Raw genomic sequence first — 15,867 nt, 5'->3', positions numbered from 1 at the left:
GTAGCAGTAATTCACAGAGTAACTGCTACATTAAGAACATTTAACAAAATAGGCTCCCATAACAGGGGGCATGATTTATAAAGATCCATGGTAATTAAGTCCAGGCCCAGAGCTTTATTGCTAGCGCTGCCACAGAGCGCCTCCCTAACCTCAGGGAGTGTGAACCTGATCGCTAAATTGGGTGAAACATCAAATTATCCTTCCCAGTTGTCTCTTAAGGGACTCCCCTGGAAAAGTTTGCAAAAATGATTCACCCAAACATCAGAGGTGATGTTGCAGCTCAGACCCTATGAAGTTTCAGTTTCAAGGAGACCCCCGTTCACAACCTTCCAAAACAGGCCAGGATTCTTGAGCTCTACTGCACGTTCCAATTTCCCCCAGGCAATTTCCTTGAGATTAAGCTTTCTTGCCCTCAAAACACTTTTATACTTAACCCACGCATCTCTAATATGGTCCGTATCTCTGGGGTGGGCTTTAAGAGCCCTTCTCAGTGTTTTCTTAGCATCGTAGCAGTCTTTGCTGAATCAACCGCCCACATGCTTACCAGGGGACTGGACAGCTGAGAACAAACAGTCCTTAAAAGCTTTGTTCACTCTCAGCATTGTGGCCATTACTTCCTTTGGACCGGAGGTCTCTACTAGAAGTGTACCCAAAAACTGATTTAGATTGTCACCCACCACCCTTTCTACTACTTGCTGGATATTTACTTGTTTCCACCCCGCTCTCCTGTCCTGGTCTTTTATCCTCACCAGTGCAGCCCCACCCCGTCTTAGTTTACATAGGGACTCTGAGAAATTAAAATGGACTGCGAGGGGGTTATGAACACTAAGGTGATTCTCTAGCACTTCTCCTCCTAACTCCAGATCTTTTAAAGGTGGGGACACAAAAATATAATCAATAGTAAAACCAGCTCCTCTACCCACAAATGTAGGGAGCTTCTCAGAGCCCACAACTTTAAAATCACGAATATTCAAGAGGCCCATATTCCTTAAGCCCTTAATCAAAACCATGCCCCTAGGATCCAGAGCTCCCTCAGCTGGGCAATCCACACACTCAAACTCAAAGGGGTTTAGCACTGTGCTATATCATCCTATCTTGGCATTAAAATCTCCTGACACCAAAGCACAGAATTCAAACCCCACCTCCTCCATTCTAACCTTTAATACCTGAAGAACTGAGAAAAGGACCCTAATTTGGCATCCCGCACCCCAGACAGCATTATAAAAATTGACCAAGAGAACATTAGAGTTGTCAGGGAAGAATACCCAGACAATCAATATGCCCTGATGAATACAGTTAATTTGAAATGCTCTCAGTATTTTGGAAAATCGAATTAGGGTAACTAAACTACCTTTGGGGCGACCACCTTGGGACCGGACTGCCGGGACTGCAAACCTATGGTAACCATCCCAAGCTGTCTGCCCCTCCGACCAAGTTTCTTGGAGCATGATAAAATCATAATGAGCCAGACACCTGACCCATGCCCGGTCTGAAAGTTTTGAATCGTACCATGCAGTATTCCACGAGATAAGACAACACTTAGTATTATTCCAGCCCTGACATATCAGCATTGGGGGGAGCTGCCAGGCTCGCTGTGTGACTCTTTTCATAGTATCAGTCCACCCCTCCAGAACAGGGGTTCTGATAGTATCCAAACTCCTACTAACTAGCTGCTGAGCACTCAGATCTTGATGGAAATTCCTGCCCGACCCAGGTAGAGACTCAACACCCTGCCGCATATGATCATAAAGTAACCCAAGGGAACCATACCAATCTCACCCTCTCTCAGAGAGGCCATACTTTGTATGGAAAGAAGCCATTGGGCCAGGTCGGGATAACAACAATTTATAATAATACTTAGATCCCTCTTTTTCTTGGGGCCCCACCCAGTCAATTCTTCTAACAAACAGAATATCCTTGAGTTCATTACATGCAAAGTCACAGTTTTTGCTCAGCCAATGGACATTCTTGTTTTTCAATTGGTCCTTGGATTCACTAAGGCCTGGGATAAGAACAGGGACATTTGTCAGTACCACCACATAAGGGGCACAAGCCGGAGGAAGCTCCAAGCAGACCAATGGAGAACTTTTCTTCACCGGATACCAATTTTGTTTCCTGCTCCTTTGTTGAAGATCCCCCCATTCACCACACGCCCACAGTCCAATTGCCTATCATCACTAGGGCTATTGTCCTTCCTCACACCTGTCGATGGAGCAGTTAAAGGGGGCAAATCAGTCTCTACACAGGAGCCCAATGCCCCTGGATTAGCACAATTTGCTGGTTTCTGTTTTGCTTTCTCCAATGCCCAAGGAGCACCTTCATAAGCACTCGACAAGTGGAAACCTCTAGAATCCAAAGGACCACCTATAGGTTGACTAGGCCGCTCCCGCTCCCTCTCACACAGCTGGAGAACTGCTTTCTCAAGGGCCAGTAATTTGGCCAAAACTGGGGACAAACTGATTTCAATCATCTCCTTGAATTTTGACAATAAGTTGTTTACTCCACAAAAAATCAAAGCCTTCAGGTAAAGACGAATTCACTTTAATCCCAGCTTTTTTTCAGGGCCTTTTTCTTCCTGGAGGAGTGCTACAGCTATACAAGGTACAGGCTGGGGGAGAGGCAATCAGGAGCCTCTTACTTTTCTTCAAGGGTCCAGGCCCACCATAAGCTCCCATTTCTACAGGTGGAGGGATTTCTAAAACAGCAATTTGCTCCCCCCTGACTGGGCCACCTCAACTTCCAGAGCCCCCAAGGCGTCATTTGCTACAGAAACTTGGAGCCAATCATCCATCTCCAAGGAAAGTCTCCTTTCTGCCAGATCAATCTCCTTTGACACAACCCCCACAGCTCTGGCAAGAAAGAAATCTAATGTAGTGTTTGAGCTTCCCTGTCTTCCACATCCACGTAGGGCTCCAGATTGCTGACCCCTTTTCCTACCCATCCTCACAGAGCACAAACAGGACAGCTACAACACAATTTGAAATAATAGTTTTTACCTCCAGAGGGGACCTGTAGACACCTAAAAACACTTTAGCAAGCCCAAACAAATGTTCCCACCCTCCATGTGAGAATTAAGGGGGTGACCCAGACCGGCCTCTGACGGTCGATGACGGGCAAAGGACGGGCCCGCCCTTGGCTAGGGCGCGTCCCACGCGGTGGGAAACTGACAGCGCTTGATGGTGCTCCCTGGGGCTGGGCTCTGCCCCCTGCTCCTTTCTGACGCTCCCGGTGCTGGGACTCAAAGTCCCTGACAACATCGCATCCTGCGCGGTGGGAAACTCACAGCGCTTGATGGTGCTCCCTGGGGCTGGGCTCTGCCCTCTGCTCCTTTCTGACGCTCCCGGTGCTGGGACTCGAAGTCCCTGACAACATCGCATCCTGCGCGGTGGGAAACTCACAGCGCTTGATGGTGTTCCGTGGGGCTGAACTCCGCCCCCTGCTCCTGCTCCTTTCTGCCTCTCCCGGTGCTGGGACTCGAAGTCCCTGACAACAGCGCATCCCCAAAAGAGGTATCAAATGACCAACAGATCTGGTTAGTGTTTCAAAGGAAAAATTGCTCTTGTACATCAGGGTATCTGAGCTTTAAGCAGCTGTGATTAATAAATTAATTTACAATTTTGAACATTTACTTAGATGACGCCTGAATTCACTGTTATTCGCTCACTTTGCTCTAACCCTTAGAGTCTCTTCTCCAAACTCTTTGTAATTTATTTTCTTACTTTTTTATTTGCAACAGGTCATTCAAAAAGGAAGTTGCCTATGGCTCATGGCATTACTGTCTCATTTTTAGGTCAAGTGTAAGTGTTCGACCTCATGTATACTTTTAGTATACTTCTTATGGCTAAAAGCGATTTCATTTGTTGGTTGCAGTGTCCTTTAAAAATTCTTCTTCGCTGGAGGTCAGTTATGCCTTTTTCTCCCTCCTTTTTCTGTTTCAGAGCAGTGACCAACTACTGGATTATTCCCCTTTGGTTTTTTTTATCTGTTGCTGTGATGGACTATTTTTGTTATTTCTTTGGTGCTCCCCTTTCACTGTGGGTGTTTTAGGCTGGTAGCTGCCTTCATTTTATTGCAGCATTATGTTCCTCCCATGTCTCTGACATTTGTTTGGCTTTATTCCAGTGCTGTCCTCGTTTACCCCTGGCTCCTAAAATAGGCTTATTTTACACAAAAAAACACCCAGTTTAGTTCACTGCTCACGAAAGCCACAATATGCCCTTTCTGGTAGAATGTAACTCAAACTAGAAGCAATGATGTGAAACTTGCTTAGCCTCAAATCGCATCTCGAGTCTCTCTCTCCAGGGCCCTTCCCTTCCATCACTCACAACATTGCACACAGGGCATTGCTTATCTCTGTTATTGGGGCCATAACTCTTCTCAGGCTGCTCTGCTTGCAAAGCAAGCATGCTTCCAAGACTTTTTATTCTGTTAAAATAAATATAAAATACGTTTCCAGCCTTATGTTCCAATTTCTTTTCAGACGTTTACACAGTGCAAGGTAGTGCAGTAATCTCGTCTCTCCTCAAGGGCTTGTGATTTCTGTTGCTCTTTCGGCCTTTTACAGAGTACTCTCTTCTAACTTTCATGACGGCCATCTTTAAATAGGTTGCTACCATAAAGTTACATCGTATTACACCAGGTTGGGTATATCAAATCCAACACAGGTTGGGATTATTCGAATGGTGTAACCACCATCTACGTATAATTGTCAAGCAGCGCACAGGCCTCACTGTGAGCCCACAGCTGCAATTTTTCAATAATCATTATACTCATACCACCATACAGTGTGGAAAAACAGAGAGTACCTTTGATATAAATATGTAATTGGCATACAATAACCCTTTATCTTATCTTTTTGTCATCTTAAATAACTTTCATGGTGCGGATTGATCTGAAGGGAATCTCTTTGGATTTTATATGGGTTCCCGTTTAGCCACAAGTGTAGATAAATATTATGGTCACTTGTTGGTGGCCATCGCATATTTTATTTATTCTTCGGGTTGACATCTTGGATGTTCGTTGTAGAATGACTTGGAGAGAATCATCGGATTAGAATCGTTTTTTTTCCGTTTACTGGGTGTACGAAGTTGGCTCTGTATGTACTATTTCAAAGTAAGAAATAGCATGCACAGAGTCCAAGGGTTCCCCTTAGAGGTAAGATAGTGGCAAAAAGAGATAATTATAATGCTCTATTTTGTGGTAGTGTGGTCGAGCAGTAGGCTTATCAGAGGGTAGTGTTAAGCATTTGTTTTACACACACAGGCAATAAATGAGGATCACACACTCAAAGACAATTCCAGGCCAATGGGTTTTTATATAGAAAAATATATTTTCTTAGTTTATTTTAAGAACCACAGGTTCAAGATGTACAATCAATACTTCAAATGAAAGGTACTTCACTTAGGTATCATAGGAACTTTGAATCAGCAAAATAGCATGTACAGTTTTGTCAAAAAATGGCAATAAGCTATTTTAAAACTAGACAGTGAAAATTTCAACAGTTCCTGGGGGAGGTAAGTATTTGTTAGTTTTGCAGGTAAGTAAACCACCTACAGGGTTCAATGTTGGGTCCAAGGTAGCCCACCGTTGGGGGTTCAGGGCAACCCCAAAGTTACCACACCAGCAGCTCAGGTCCGGTCAGGTGCAGAGGTCAAAAAGGTGCCCTAAACGCATAGGCTTCAATGGAGAAGGGGGTGCCCCGGTTCCAGTCTGTCAGCAGGTAGGTACCCGCGACTTCGGAGGGCAGACCAGGGGGGTTTTGTAGGGCACTGGGGGGGACACCAGTCAGCACAAAAAGTACACCCTCAGCGGCACGGGGGCGGCTGGGTGCAGAGTGCAAACAGGCGTCTGGTTTGTAATGGAGTTCAATGGGAGACCCAGGGGTCTCTTCAGCGAAGAAGGCAGGCAAGGGGGGGGGCTCCTCGGGGTAGCCACCACCTGGGCAAGGGAGAGGGCCACCTGGGGATCGCTTATGCACTGGAGTTCGGATCCTTCAGGTCCTAGGGGCTGCAGGTGCAGTGTCTTTACCAGGCGTCGGGTTCTTAGAAGCAGGCAGTCGCGGTCAGGGGAAGCCTCTGGATTCCCTCTGCAGGTGTCGCTGGGGGGGCTCAGGGGGATCAACTCTGGCTACTCACAGGGTCGCAGTCGCCGGGGAGTCCTCCCTGTAGTGTTGTTTCTCCGCAGGTCGAGCCGGGGGCATCGGGTGCAGAGTGGAAAGTCTCACGCTTCCAGCGGGAAACGTACAGTCCTTTAAAGTGTGTTTCTTTGTTGCAAAGTTGTTTCTTCTTTGGAGCAGAGCCGCTGTCCTCTGGAGTTCTTGGTCCTTTTAGATGCAGGGTAGTCCTCTGAGGATTCAGAGGTCGCTGGACCCTGTGGGACGAGTCGCTGGTGCAGTTTTTCTTGAAGTGGGGAGACAGGCTGGTAGGGCTGGGGCCAAAGCAGTTGGTGTCTCCGTCTTCTCTGCAGGGCTTCAGGTCAGCAGTCCTTCTTCGTCTTTAGGTTGCAGGAATCTATCTTGCTTGGTTCTGGGGGCCCCTAAATACTCAATTTAGGGGTGTGTTTAGGTCTGGGGGATTAGTAGCCAATGGCTACTAGCCCTGAGGGTGGCTGCACCCTCTTTGTGTCTCCTCCCTGAGGGGAGGGGGGCACATCCCTAATCCTATTGGGGGAATCCTCCATCTGCAAGATGGAGGATTTCTAAAAGTCAGAGTCACCTCAGCTCAGGACACCTTAGGGGTTGTCCTGACTGGCCAGTGACTCCTCCTTGTTTTTCTCATTATCTCCTCTGTCCTTGCCGCCAAAAGTGGAGCCGTGGCCGGAGGGGGCGGGCATCTCCACTAGCTGGAATGCCCTGTGGCGCTGTAACAAAGGGGGTGAGCCTTTGAGGCTCACCGCCAGGTGTTATAGCTCCTGCAGGGGGAGGTGAGAAGCACCTCCACCCAGTACAGGCTTTGTTACTAGCCACAGAGTGACAAAGGCACTCTCCCCATGTGGCCAGCAACATGTCTGGTGTGTGGCAGGGTGGTTAAACTAGTCAGCCCACACTGGAAGTCGGGTATGTTTTCAGGGGGCATCTCTAAGATGCCCTCTGGGGTGTATTTCACAATAAAGTGTACACTGGCATCAGTGTGCATTTATTGTGCTGAGAAGTTTGATACCAAACTTCCCAGTTTTCAGTGTAGCCATTATGGAGCTGTGGAGTTCCTGTTTGACAGGCTCTCAGACCATATACTCTTATGGCTACTCCCGCACTTACAATGTCAAAGGTTTTGCTTAGACACTGTAGGGGCATAGTGCTCATGCACCTATGCCCTCACCTGTTGTACAGTGCACCCTGCCTTAGGGCTGTAAGGCCTGCTAGAGGGGTGACTTATCTATGCCATAGGCAGTGTGAGGTCGGCATGGCACCCAGAATGTCGACTTAGTCATTTTCTCCCCACCAAAACACACAAGCTGGCAAGCAGTGTGCATGTGCTGAGTGAGGGGTCCCCATGGTGGCATAAGACATGCTGCAGCCCTTAGAGACCTTCCCTGGCATCAGGGCCCTTGGTACCAGGGATCCAGTTACAAGGGACTTACCTGGATGCCAGGGTGTGCCAATTGTGGAAACAAAGGTACAGTTTTAGGGAAAGAACACTGGTGCTGGGGCCTGGTTAGCAGGCCTCAGCACACTTTCAAATCATAACTTGGCATCAGCAAAGGCAAAAAGTCAGGGGGTAACCATGCCACGGAGGTATTTCCTTACACTGGGCGCAGTAGATCACTTAGGCCATTCCACAATGGACGCCGCACACTTGAACTATTCCTAGGTTGACACTGTGAATGCTTGCTGTGACAAGGCTGATGCTGGGTTGCATTGTGTTTATGGTACGAGGAGGTAGCTTTAAACACGGGCTCCGCCGATGGCTCTGATTCAGCTTCATGCCTTATTGATGGTTGTAACGGGTGCTGTGGAAGATCAATCATTGATATATTAAGAAGGTAAGATATTTAAAACGGGGGTCTGCAGTTAGGATCAGCTTCTTTGATAACATGCAACGACATATAGGCTCATTGGTATCTTCTTGTTGACTGTATGGTGCATTGTTCTCCGTGTGGCTTTTGGTAATGCAACTAATGGACACTGTGGTAGAAATGGGCAGGGGTTGTTGTTAACAATAATGAGTATGATTTTTTTCCCCTAAGTCCGGTTGTTGCGATAAAGCGTTTTTGTCAAAATAGAAAACATTTGCAGAGTTGAAATGAATATGTTTAGTTGTTAATGGCAAAATGGCTGGCCTAATATGGCACTTTTTATTTCATATCAGGTGATATTTACCAGTTGCTGGTCTGTTTTGTGGCTGTGGCGAACACCGCTTGATTTCGGTAACATTTGTGATTAATGATGGTGATGTTGTTGGTCTTATATGATATTCTTTACTCTATATTAGGGATTACTTTCTGTGTAGTTAACATGCTGCCTGCAATCACTGTTCTGAACATGAAGGATTGGAATCGATTAGAAACAAAAAGGAAAAGGTATGAGAATTTCTCAATTTGGTCTAATAACAGGAACTATGAATATTGCTCAAATGAAACAGCTTGTTTAGTGGTTCACAATAATTGCAAGTTGGACAAAATTGGATACAAATTTTTAGGTGTGGTGATAATTGCTTATCAATAACAAAAATCAGTATGCTTTATAGTCATATTCAGACTTTAGGGAGCAGAAATTTGTCCCTAAACCTTAGCCTTCCCTGGTCCTGTTCCATAAAAATAATAATAAAAATAATAGTACAGATGTTTTGCTCTTCCCTTTTTGTGTATTTAGCAATATATTTATATGAAATAGCTTTCTGGTGAATATCCATAAATAAAAAAGCACAGGCCGATTATATAAGGGATAATATTGCAATAAACATAAATATGGTTAAAACCATTTAAATCAATACCTTCATTTGTGGCAACAGTTCGTTGGGAGTATTGTAGAGTCTTTTAAAGAACCTTTTAGATATGTATTTTTATAAGCTTCATAGGTCATTTGTTTCTTTACTATATTGTTATGTTTATAGTTTTTATTGTAATAGTGTGTATACATGTTCTTATGGTAGCAGTATGTGGAATCTTTATTAAAGTATGTCTTTTGCATTTGATTTTCAATATTGATTGTATGTATTGTGGGTATCCCTTGCCTGTATGTCAAGTTACCAGTTAAATGTTCTAAGTCAGTATTAATTGTTCTGTTTTCGTGTTTAAATGTATGACGTTTAAGTGGGTTCATAATATAAAGGTACTGCATTCACCGTATTACAGCCCTGAGGAAATCCTGTTTTGAGGACGAAGCGTTGGCTGCTGCTGTTATGTACGTGCTCTAATTTTAAAAGAAAAGAAGAATAAAGAAAGGATAAAAATGAAACAACATTGATTAATTGGACTTTTTTTAAATGTATTGAAAGTGGTGCTCCATCGAAGTTTATATTCTTTATAGTTCCTTTTTCAAGGATTGCACTTTGGCGACAGGTGCTGTGATGTGTGCACGCATCAGCAAGATTTGGACTTGTAACCTTTTCTGAATTCAAAACAGGTGATAGGGGTCAGGTGCATGCAGTGTTTAACCCGCTCTCATTTGTATTATTAGTGAAGGTATAAATGCATCTTGCCAGGTCTGGCTCAGTTGATAGCCAAAGTATCCAATTACAGTGATGAATGCAGCAAATCTAAAAGACTCCTTTAAATGCATGCATGCAATTTCTTCAGGAGTTCCGAGTTAGTGTCTTCAATTAGAGCTTTGTTTTACCGAACATGATGTGTATTTATGTTATTAGTCATTTATTTTGTAGCTTTTCTTCCTTATTGCATCTTTAATCGAACGTAATTGTGCAAGTTCTGCTCCGGGGAAACTGGTGAAAAGTGTTCCATTCATTTTATAGGCTCCGCCTGCTTCAGGAGCCAGTTGACAGACATCCAGAGGTTAAATTGTTAAAAAACACAGTAAGATCCAGAGGTCAACACACTGGCCATGGGGCCCCTGGGGCTCATACCACCCACTAACCCTGCTAGGTTTGCCAAATGCCACTTCCAGCGCTTCCTGCAACCCTGCACAGTGACAAAAGTGTGATATTTTGGATTATTCCGTGCCACCTCGATGGGCTAGATGCAGCAGTTCATTTGCTGTTTTTTGGGTTATGGAACTGTGAAACACTTTCCTGCTCTTAAAAAGCACACCAACAGTACCACCATTTAGTGACCTGTCACAATTAAGTGTCGGTGTTCATAAATAACTGCTGTTGGTAAAAAGATGTGTCGATGCCAAACACCAGCACCAAGTATGCACTGGAGCTACAGTACCTCCTGAACTCCTTATCTCCTCACCGCTCCTTGTGTCTGTGTTTGTACCCTTTTTCACTCTGTCATACACGTCTGGGTGCCAGAATATATATTTTTTTAATCATTAACTAAGAGATTAAGAAAGCACCCGGTTGAATGTCAGACCAAATATACTTAAATTACAGCAAAATGCCGCCCGTTGCTGTAACAAGCACGGACAACCTCCCAAAATAACGGACATAAAAAATAAACTATAAAGAAGGTAACAAAATAAGATATCAGGTGACTCTAGACCATCACGAAACGCAGAAAATCTGCTGCTCGTACTTCCATCCTTCAAAAGGGAAAGACTCATGGTTCAATCTTTCTCAGGTAACACTAGAATTTGGAATTTACTACCCCCAAACCTTCACACCACAGCTTCATTTCGGATCTTCAAAACTGACCTTAAAACTCCACTCTTCCAAAGACATTTTTCTCAATAGCTCTCCTCACCAATTCTCCCCACCAGACATAAACCGTCGTATTTTATAGCATGACCATGAATGTTACAGGATGCCCTTGAGGGCTAGAATGACCATTGGCTTCAACTCTGTGAATTTCCAATATGCATTTATGTAAATCTAATTTAACTTTTCCAATATGTAATTTATGATTATGCAGTTTATAAATACAGAACTCACCATGAGTAACCGTAAAAGCTATATGTATTGTCACCTACCATATTACTCTAAATTTCTCGTGTAACATTCTTTTTAAAATGTCTTCTATTGTAAAGCGCTCTGACACCTCTGGGTAACGGATAAATAACGGACGGTCCCTGTAAATAGGAGACAGCTGATCACCCTGAGAGCACGCGGCCTTCTACATAAAACTTACCCTGGATTAGAATGTCCGTAAAAAAGCTTCGCAGACTTGCTTGGCTTGGAGAGAGAACAATGCGATGGGCTGTCCGCGAGACGGCGTGGGAGCCTTTCTCCATTCGAAGGAAGTTTGTATTGCTGCTGCCATAACGTACCCTCTGCGGTGCATGAGGTGAGGAAAGCCGGCCCTGGAGCTAAATCCGGACGACACCCCCTGTGCGCTGTGAAGGAAGCTCGCACTGTGGATACTTGTCGGATATCTCTGTACGTGGGGAGCTTTGTGTGCACTGATGGTACCAGTGTTTTGTAAGGTATGCTGTGGGCATGAAGGAAGCGTCCCGTCATTTTACCCTCCATCCTGTACATATTGGGCCATATTTATACTTTTTGACGCACAACTGCGCCAACGCAGTTGTGCGTCAAAAATGTTAACGCCGGCTAACACCATTCCAAAGCGCCATGCGGGCGCCTTATTTATGCAATGACGTTAGCCGGCGGAGCTGACTGGTGTGCGTCAAAAAAAATGACCCACACCAGGCAGCGCCGGCGTAGAGGAAAATGGAGCTTGGGCGTCAAAAAAAGGGGAAAGTCGGTCTGAGGCAAAAAATCTGCCTCAACCCGATTAGCGCCATTTTTTTTTACTCCCACCCTCCATTGACATGACTCCTGTCTTAGCAAAGACAGGAGTCATGCCCCCTTGCCCAATGGCCATGCCCAGGGGACTTCTGTCCCCTGGGCATGGTCCTTGGGCATAGTGGCATGTAGGGGGGCACAAATCAGGCCCCCCTATGCCACAATAATTTTTTTTTAAAAATACCTGAATTTACCTTAAATTCCCTGGGATGGGTCCCTCCATCCTTGGGCGTCCTCCTGGGGTGGGCAAGGGCGGCAGGGGGTGTCCCTGGGGGCATGGGAGGGCACCTCTGGGCTCCTTCCGAGCCCACAGGTCCCTTAACGCCTGCCCTGACCAGGCGTTAAGAAATGACGCAAAAGCGGCTGGACATCATTTTTTTTGACCCGCCCACTCCCGTGCCCCATTTTTGCACGGGAGTTTAAATAAGGCGCACATGCCTTGGAGTCATTTTTTAGACAGGAACGCCTACCTTGCATATCATTAACGCAAGGTAGGTGTCCACGCTAAAAAATGACGCAAACTCCAAGATCTTTAGCGCTAGACGGGTCTAACGCCAAAGTATAAATATGGAGTTAGCTTTGCGTCGGATTTGCGTAAAAAAAAATGACGCAATTCCGGCGCAAACAGAGTATAAATATGCCCCATTGTGTGTTGAGGAGAGGAGTCTTGCACTGCAGCTTCCTGTGAAGCGTCGCTTTGTGCGAGGGAAGCTTGCTATGACGCTGCCCTGCTTTGAACGTGTTCTGTGTGCACAGCTGCGCCGCTGCTTTGCATTCTGTGTCGTGTCTGCGAAGGACGCTTGCCCTTGGTGTTGCCTAGTCAGGACGCCACTCTGGCCTGTTACAGACATGTGTACAATGCTGCTGGAGTGACGTCCAGGTTTATTTTTGTGTGCAAATAACGCTTGCGATAATGTTGTCCCATTTTCTAGGTATTGTGTGTGCGAGGGGAAACTTGTGGTGCAGATTCACTAATGTAAAATCTGTGTAAGGGAAGCTTGTCCTGCTGCTGTCGCACTGATCTGTACCGGTAGTGATACTTGCACTGAAGTGCCAACTGATGCATATTTTGTGTGCAAAGGAAATGTGCACGGAATATGATGCTCGTTCTCGGCTTAGAAGGATCTTGCCAGAAACCAGGATATGTCCCTCAATCTAGCGGAGGCCCACAGAGAACACATTTTATTGCATTTACCACAATTTCTCGGTCTATTCGATAACTATCTCTGCTTTTAATGCCATGAGCATTTAAAATAAAAAAGAAAACTAGGTAAAGAAAATAATCTGCTGCCGACGCCTAAGCATTTACTGCTGAGAAACAGAAGCTGCCCAAGGGCCAGAAACAATTTCATTAAACTAATGGTGTTGGTGGACTTTGCGATAACGGGTTTGTCGAGAATTATTTCCTTTGTTGTAATGGTCTTAGTGACCCAAAACAGAAATTTTTGACAAATAAAGAAAATACGATTTCCCAAAGCTAACCCATCTGAAATATAAATATATATATATATATATATTTGTTCCCTAAAAAAATAAAAAAAAAGTTGAAATGGAGTTAATGTCGACTAATATGTTAACAGTGACTGAGTACTAAAAAAAAGAAAAAACTAAAGTGGTAAATGCACATATTATAGTGTCATCTTCACCTTCCATCTCACCGTCAGCACACTACGTTAACCGCAACCCTCACCTTTATTATTTGAGTGAGCTTAAAATCACGTGTTCGAGAAACCAATGGAGAAGATTTATAAGTTTGTAAAAGAATATATGATCGTGTAAATTCTTGACATGACACTGGTAAATGGTGGCTTGTGGATTCAAGGTCCTGAATGTGGGTGTACAATGGTTGTTTGGGTGTACGATGGTAGGTGTGTTTTTGTATGATGGTGGAGTACAACATAGGGACGTATGATTAGATGTACAAACATGGTTGTCCAGCAGGGTGTATGTGAGTATATACTAGTGGTTTTAAAGTCATGTAAGGGTGGGTGGTAAACGTATTAAGGTAGATGTGTTGGCACATAAAAGCAGGTTTAGAAGCACATGATGTTGGTTGTCTAGATGTACAATAGCCTCGTGTCAGTGCATGATGTATGTAAAGATATTTATACTGTATTAATTGTTATTTTGAAAAGTGTGTGACACTGAAGAGTCACGTTAGGGCGGAAGTTAAGGCTGACATTAAAGCGGGGTTGTGTCACGGAGGAAAGAGAGTGAACATAATTTGTGAATTTTATGACAAGACCGGAGGCTCCTATTATGCTTTCTTTTCTTGCTTATTTTCAATAGAAGCTGCAGTCAAGACAAAAACTACACATCCAAACGGGCAAAACGCTAGTAGCCAATGGGAAAGAACATGTAGTTTATTATAACGCACCAATCACTAACAGGCTGCCCCTATAATACTTATCTAGACTGAGAACAGCCCTCATTTCTTGCTGCTCGCAGTCAAGATAAGTATTTTATATTTCATACTCTTGCAAAATGTAATGTTTATTGTTGTAGTGCTTTATATAACTTTTATGGTTACACACCGTATGCCTATCGTGCATCATTTCTTATTTAGACAGCTTGTAGCTGCACGCTCTCTCCGCTCCTCTTTGCGTGCCCTTACCATTCAAATTCTCAGTTTCTCCCCTCAACGCGCGGCCGCCGTTTTAAAATGACAGTCAAGGGGAAAAACGGCAAGTGCTCTCCTTCGCCCTCACACGCTTATTCTTCCTCCTTTACCTCCACAATTACTCGTCGGAGCTTCCGACAGGCATTTCTCTTTGCCACAACACTTTGTTTTCCGGCCACTCCCCCTTTTCTCCGCCCATAGGCAGAGACTAGATATTTTTTCACCGACATCAGTGAGAAGGTTAACCCCTTCCTCACCAGTATTTCTTTCAACCTCACAACCTGTATTTTTTCATCACAATGGACAGCTTTCCTATTTCTCATGCTGTCAATGAGGAGGCAATTAAGGAGAACTTAAATGATTTTATTCAACTGTCAGTAGAGCAAGCAGTCTCTGCTTCATCAGAAAAACTGTCCAGAAATCTAGAAAGTTCTGTTGTCAAATTGGTTTCCAAGACGATTTTGGCCCAGTCTGTGGGGTATAGCAGAAAGCATCCTTGTTCTTCAAAAAATTCCAAAACAACGCTATTGATTGGTGAGGGTTCCTCACACAGGACAGAGGACGTGGTTCCTCAAAGGCCTCCATTAAGGGAGGGGATAACCTCAAGTAAATCTTCTAAAAAATGTGTGTCCAAATCTAAACATATTTCTTCTCCTATCATTATTTTTTAAAAAAATGGAAACTGATGATGAATTGCATGATCATGACCCTGATTCAGATAATTCCGACATTGATATTGGAGATTCTTTCTCCCCTCCTTCTCCCAAGAAAGCCAAATTAGAGGCTCAATAACTATCCAAGTCATGCAAAGTCACAGATGCAGAAGGGGTACCTCTGTTCGACCCAAATGATATTCAGCATCCGCATTCCACTGAATGGTTTCCCGCGGACCATGTGGCTGAATATGTAACTTCCAGATTACGCACTCCTCTAGTCAGGTAAGTCAGAGCGAAATTAAAGTCAGAATGTCCTCGTCCTTTCCTACTTTAAAAAATATCAGTAACTCCTTCTATAGACACTTCCCTCATCACTTTTTTCACAAAGTTTGGCAAGGACCCTCGCAAAGGAGTGGGTAAGGCTTGGTCCATATGCCAAGACAAATTGTTGGATATTGTAGGGCCTTTGACCTGCATTTTTGGCATGGCAGAAACAGCTTGTTTGGAAAATGCCATTGTTGACCCTGTTGATGTATCGTTATGGGTGCAGCGAGCTGTATGTTTACTAGGTAATGCTAACTTTGCAATTACCCACAAGCGCAGGAAGGGACTCCTGCTCAGGCTCGATCCTAAACTAGTGAGTCTGGCAGTTTCAGATCGAGGTGTCAAAGTGGAAGGTCTTCTTTTTGGCGACTCTTTTATAAAAGAGCTTAGCAAATATGTTGCTACGTTTGCATCTCTGCACAAAGCGCAACAATTGCTTAAGAAGATGTTCTTCAGTCGGGTTTTT

Source organism: Pleurodeles waltl, chromosome 4_2, assembly GCF_031143425.1.
Source record: "Pleurodeles waltl isolate 20211129_DDA chromosome 4_2, aPleWal1.hap1.20221129, whole genome shotgun sequence".
In the NCBI taxonomy this organism is placed as follows: Eukaryota; Metazoa; Chordata; class Amphibia; order Caudata; family Salamandridae; genus Pleurodeles; species Pleurodeles waltl.
This window is presented reverse-complemented; position numbering follows the sequence as displayed.